Source organism: Psammomys obesus, unplaced genomic scaffold, assembly GCF_907164565.1.
Source record: "Psammomys obesus unplaced genomic scaffold, mPsaObe1.curated_primary_1811, whole genome shotgun sequence".
Classification (NCBI taxonomy): domain Eukaryota; kingdom Metazoa; phylum Chordata; class Mammalia; order Rodentia; family Muridae; genus Psammomys; species Psammomys obesus.
Window position 1 is genome coordinate 4,468,203 of NW_026587216.1, and position 6,470 is coordinate 4,474,672.

Below are 6,470 nucleotides of genomic sequence, written 5' to 3' on the forward strand. Positions count from 1 at the left end.
TGGGTGACAGTGCCTGCTGTGCAACAGGAGGACCTGAGTTGGGGTCCCCAGTACTCATGTAAAACTGTAGGTGTAGTTTTACTTGTAGTACTTGTAACCCCAGAACTGTGGGGAGTAGAGACAGGGGAATTGCTAGGGCTTTCTGGCCCCAGCAGCCTAGCCAAACACCCATGTACAAACACGTGGAGACACACACACACACACACACACACACACACACACACACACACACACACCTTCAGTCCTTTTTCTTAGCTGTTATTTATTATTCTGGGGTGGGGTGGGGGTGGAAGAGTTTAGTGAAACCCAGATGGTCTGTAACTGAGTAACCTCTAAATTTCTGGACAGAGGAGGCTGCTTTTGACTATGCTACTGAATATTCAGTGGAGTGTGTCTATACTTCTCCAATGAAATCAGTATGTAGCATCTGTCCCTGGTCCATTTTAACATCCCTATATGAAGAAATGGCTTCTAACGTGCCGTATGCTCCATTGAGCGTCTATATATTCTTTAAATGTGGCATGATATGTTAATTTCAAACTTGAAAGAAATAGATCTTCTCAGGATGAGAGCTGAACTATGAAGCCAAATCCATATTTAGTGTGTCCCGATGGTCTGACGGTGGGGACACAGATCTTCTTATTATGTTTTTTGTTTTGTTTTGTTTTTTTAATGTTGTGACTGCCCTCTGGTGGTAGCGCCTGGAATTTTATGACCAGAAGGCTGATTCTTGAGAACTGGAATTCCAAACAACTATTCCTTTTGAAACTTTCCGACCACATTTTCCAAGTAAATGTTTGCATATGCTCATCACAGAACACTGCTTGGTGTGGCCTGTGCAGACTTTTATGATCTGAATTATATGGTGGGAGGAGAAAAGACGGAATGGGAAATTTTTGAAGGATAGATTTTGAACTCTTGCTTTCTGATTGAAAACCCCCAAGCTTAGCACACGCACATTCCACATAAATGTACCCAGAAATGTATCAAAACTGGGTGATTAAAGGAGACATTTAAGGGACATAAAGACTCCTGGGATTTTTACTCTGCACTTACCCACCCGAGCCAATGTCAAGTAACAATCTCTCTGAGGTTTGCCTTCTTTTTGCTAGTAAAATGAAAAAATACACCTTTTGGATTTGTAGTGAGGTTAGAAAAATAAAATGAAATGCACAGAAAAGAACCTTATGCACAGTAAGTGTTCAGTAAGAGATAGACATCGGCATTTGGAATATAATAAAAAGATCAAGGTCCTTCAGAGGAAAGATGATTTTATACAGACCCACTTCAGCTCAGCGGTTGATTGCACTGCCGAGTTTCTTTAAACATTAATCGAGGCCTTGGAAAATGCTAGATGTTCCCGGATAACTTTACAAACCATAACTTCTGGAGCTGGCTTAGACCAGCCCAGACCTTGGGGAGGAAAGTACTGACACATCTCTATGGAGCCGTCTTTATCAGCCGGGATCAAATGGTTTTCTAAGTTCCTTTCTGCATCTGTTCCGAAGCCCTTTCGTGTTGGTAGCATGATTCTTGAGTGTCTGGGCCACTAACCTTGAGAACCTGCTTGTCTAACCCTGAGGAAAATCCCAAAGAAGTACTCGATACAGCTGGCGCACAAGTTCCCGGGACTTCACGAGTTCTCTGCTCCACAATGGAGCTTAGCTGAGAGTCAGGTTAAAGAAAGTGTGGAACTGAAGGCAGGGAGGGGAGAGAGAAGCCAGCAGCCTCAGATCTCAGTTGGCAAATATAATACTGCAAAGGAAAAGCCTCAGTTTACAAGGGCATCTTTGAGGCTTAAAAAATAGAGAAAGAAGAAAAACCGTCCATGATGACTCCTGCAGCCTGCCCGGGCGTTCTCTAAACACAAAGTTTCTCCTTGGTGTGCCTGCTGCCTGGCCATTCCCTTCCAAAGCACATCTCACCCAAGACGGCCTCCAGCGCTGACCTCCAGCAATAAGCTCACGAAGAGTTGCCTCAAAAGCACCCTTTAATTGGGGGATTCTGGAATTACATATAAGAAGCCGGTTAATCATAGAGGGGAAAAAAATGCCGCCAGGAAGCAGAGGGGAGATTTCTCATCATTCCTCCTTTTCCAAGACAGGAAGGCTTTCCTTATTGACGTCCTATTAAGATTTGAATGAGTCCCACCGGGCTTCAGGTGTTGGTCACCAACTGGTGATGCTATTTTGAGAGTTTCTGAAAACTTTAGATGATAGGACATAGCTGGAAGTAATAGGCCATCAAGGGACAGGTCCTTGGGGGTATCTTCTCCCTGGCCCTTTACTGTCCTTCTGTTTTCTGTCCACCAAGAGACAAACAGCTTCCTCCTCCACATCTTCCTGCTATATCACAATGAACTCAAAAGCAGGGATCCAAGTGGCCATGGGCTGAGCCCTCTGAAACCATGATCCCAAATAAGCTGTTCCTGCCTTAACCAGCTCTCCTAGGTGATTTAGAATTGGAACCCCAGGACATTGGGTCCTTTTATGCTTTGTTTGAGGCATATATGGGATACCTCACATCATGCCACGAGAAGGTCAATGCAAAGCAGGTGTCTTCATGTCTGCCTGACCCTGTTTCTATTAGAGGACTCAGGAAACAGATTCATCAGAAAGCATTGCCTTAGAGTTGGGAACTCCCTATAAACAGAAAAATTGCCGAGGATCAGTCCCCAAGCTGTTCCTGGCTTGCCACTGTGTCTTGGAAAACAACACCTATCACTTGGAAGCAGCTTTGTTTCTAAAGCCAGGCTGAGTATATTCCTGTCACCTTAGAAACACAAACATGGTGGTCCCCGGATCAGGATGGTGTGACTTGACGATGGTGCAAAGGCACACACACTCAGCAAAGACTACGAGTCTTCCAATTTTGAATGTGTGCGTTTTCCCACTCTAGCGATAAGCAGCATGGTGCCTTCCCATCCAGGGCAGCCCTGTGATCACGGGGAGCGATCCCTAGCCTTCCCCTCTGTGAACTGGACAGAGACAGCCTCACCACCGTCTGGCTGCAAAAACATCTTGATGTTATCCAGAAGGGCACTTGTTTCACATTGTTGTTCTGTGTCTCCTCGGCTGAAATAGGATGTAGGCTTTTGGCACTAACCAATAAGTATGATGTGACCGGTGGCCATTTAAAAGCCAACAGAGGTAGATCATGTCTATCTGAAAGTCTGACTTTGAAATGCCCCCAAATCTGACATGAGGCTAGGAGAAAAGTCCATGCTACCCATCTTTATTTCACACAAAATTGGCTAAAATACTTTGTAAAATTCTGTGGCTATGTGTATAAGGTATAAATAAAACATAAGGGGATCTCAAGTTTACACTTGGGATTCCCATTGTCAAGATACCTTATTATATCTATGCAAATATTCCAGATCTGGGAGGCAAATCATTTTGGTCCCCAGAATTTGAATACAAGATACTCAACATGCCCACAAATTAATGGGCAGTGTGTCTGTGATTATGAAATCTCAAGAGCTCTGGAGTGCTGAGATTAATATTACAAAAAAAAAAAAAAAAACAGTGTAAGATGAGTACAGCACCACTTGAAAGACAATTGAAACTACTGAACCGTACCCAGTGACCAGGTGGCACACGCAACCTTCCATCTCTAGCAGCATCTGCAGGAGCCCTGGGGAGCCCGAGCTGAGTGGGTGACAGAGCGTCTCTGTGTTACACTCTCTTGTGCGGGAGCCTGTGAGAACAAGATGGCACCGAAACACACAACTTTGTTTCTGCTGTGAATCTCAACTTCTGCTTTCAGACATAAGATTTGCTAGGTGGCGTGAGAGCTTCAGTGTTCCAAACCTTAAATAATCTACTCCTTCTAGTGAACCCGACATCTTTTTGATAGGGTCAGTATTAAGGGATTTCTGCCTATAGATCAGGGGTCTCATGGCCGCTAGACTATTTCTATAGACATCACTGGAGGGAATACATGACTTTATAACATTTCCTCCTCATTATCCTCCTATCACCCCACTCACATTTTAAATCTATAATTATATCTGTTTGGGTGGGGGAGGGGCGTACAGCTGCTACACTATGCTGGCAGGGGTCACAGGACAACTTCTGGGATTTGGTTCTCTCTTTCTGCTGTGGGTTGCAGAAAACCTGAGCTCATCCCACCCACTCTCCTACCCACGGAGCCATCTCACTCCCTTCCCACTTACATCTCTATTATTTCATGGAAGATTTTACAGTGACATTAAAAGGGCATATGACCATGTGAATTACTCCTTGCTGCCCGAGGTCATTTCTACTTACTACCCCTCTGCTGTCTTCTCTCTAAAGAATGTACTCTTTGCTGAGTGGAAATCAGCCTGTGGCTAGAATCTCTGGCTTCCTCCTCCTGACCACTGCAGTGAGCCATGCCATACAACATGGGCCCATGTGTAAATGTTGTTTTTATTTTCTCAGATAAGGGGATGAGATGAGAGCCATACCCAGCCTTTACGAATACATGGCTTGGGCTGAGCCCAGAGCATTTCTATGTAACTATCCCTAGGCCTAGGCCTGGAAGCTTCTATCCTCTGTACAGCTTAATCTCCTGCAAGCCTAAACCTTGAAAGCTTCAGCTTCTAGCTTTCTTCTCCTAACCTAGGCCTAGAGTGTTTTCAGCCTCTGAGACTTACTACTGAATAAATTCACCCTTTCTAGTTCTTTCTGAGCCCTGGCTGGCTGGTTCAACTCAGATATTCTGGCTCAAAACTCCTCTCCAAGCTGACTAATTCAAACTGGCTTCTTTCCACTTCTCACTGAATTGCTCTGCTTGGAAAAACTGCCTCTGAACTCCACAAACTGAACTGCACTCAACCAAACTGTACTGTACTCTGAACTCTACTATACTGTCTCCATGAACTCCTCCTTCCTCTCTGTGCTGCTCTTAAATAGCTTCTCTTGCTTGTCTGTCCTTGTGAGAGTTGGGCATATCCTAGCTCTGATTCATTATGTCAAATCTTTCTCTGGTTCGTCATTTTGTCTGTCCCTCAATTAGACATTGTTTGGGATTAAAGGTGTATACTAAAGTCATACATGTATTCCAGCCAAAGTTGTACACTAAGGGTGTGTCTCTTTTCCAGCCGGATCACACAGACCTAGGTCTTTGGATGCAAGCAATCCCTTGCCAGATTAGCCATGTTGCTGGATTAAAATTCCCCTACAACTGTGTCCCTGATCATAGCAATGAACTTTCAGGGGCCATTCCACACAGCATGAGACCATATCCCTGGGTCTCAGTTTATAGGACTTGGATGGGATTTCCTATCAGATCTAGACTGGATTCTTATTTGATAATTTGGAGATTCTAAATACTGTGAGTGTCAGAGAAAAGAGGCCCCCAAAAAGTTGGATTTTTTTTTTCATGTTGGATCTGTAAGTTTTACAGCTCTTGGACTGAGTCCATTTGTGGCAAGAAGAATTCTAAAATAGTTCCCAAGTCTCCTCTCCTGATACACATTCTACACATCCATACAATCCCTTCTGCCTGAGAGTGAGAAGAATCTGAACATATGAAATATCACTCACAGCTTATGTTCCTTAAAAATTGTGTGTGTGTGCACGTGTGCACGTGCGAGCGGATGTACAGTCCCATGCAGAAGGCAGAGGGCAGCATCAGCCAGAGAACTCTGAGGATCCAGCTATCTCCAAGCTGCCAGAGTTACAGATGCAGGCACATGACCTCGGATGTGGGTGTTGACCTCAGGTGCTCATGGTTGTGTGGCAGGCTTTTTACTGACCAAGCCATCGCCAAGATTTATTATAATATGTGGCAAGTGGAATCGCACTGATGACTTTCAGCCCCTAAATCAATTGATTCTAGGTTTAAAAGGAGTTCAGACTGAGGGAGCTGACTGACTTACACAGATGAAAATCCTCTTAAGCAATAGCTCCTCCTGCACGTTCGGAAAGGAAACAGCTAGCCACAGTGGCCTGTCAATGGAGAAGGGTTTAAGAAGCTGAAGCTCAGTCCAGCGATCTCAAGGAGCTGAATCCTGTCATCAGACAAGCTAGGTGGGCTTGGAGGAGGGTCTATGCTGCAATGAGCACCATGACTTCAGCAGCATAGACATCACATTTGCCTGTACCCAGACTCTGACCCATGGAAACAGATTACAAATGTGACTTCTTTTTGGCTGGAGAGATGGAAGTGGCTAAGAGCATGCATTGCTCTCACAAAGGTTCTGAGAAGTCACATGAAGCGGCTTACAACTGGCTGTAACTATAACTCCAGGGAACTGAAGACCTCTAGTGTTTGTGGGCACCTATTCAAGCTCTCTGTCTCTGTCTATCTGTCTCTCTCTCTCTCTCTCTCTCTCTCTCATTTCATCATAACTCTAGGTACGAGAGTAGATAAAATGTTCTTCTTGGTGCCTTCCAACCCTTACACTTTATGTATCATCATAAAGACAATAGGTTTTAAAACAAACATCCATCCCCTCGTCTGCAACATATCCAGTGTCTCAG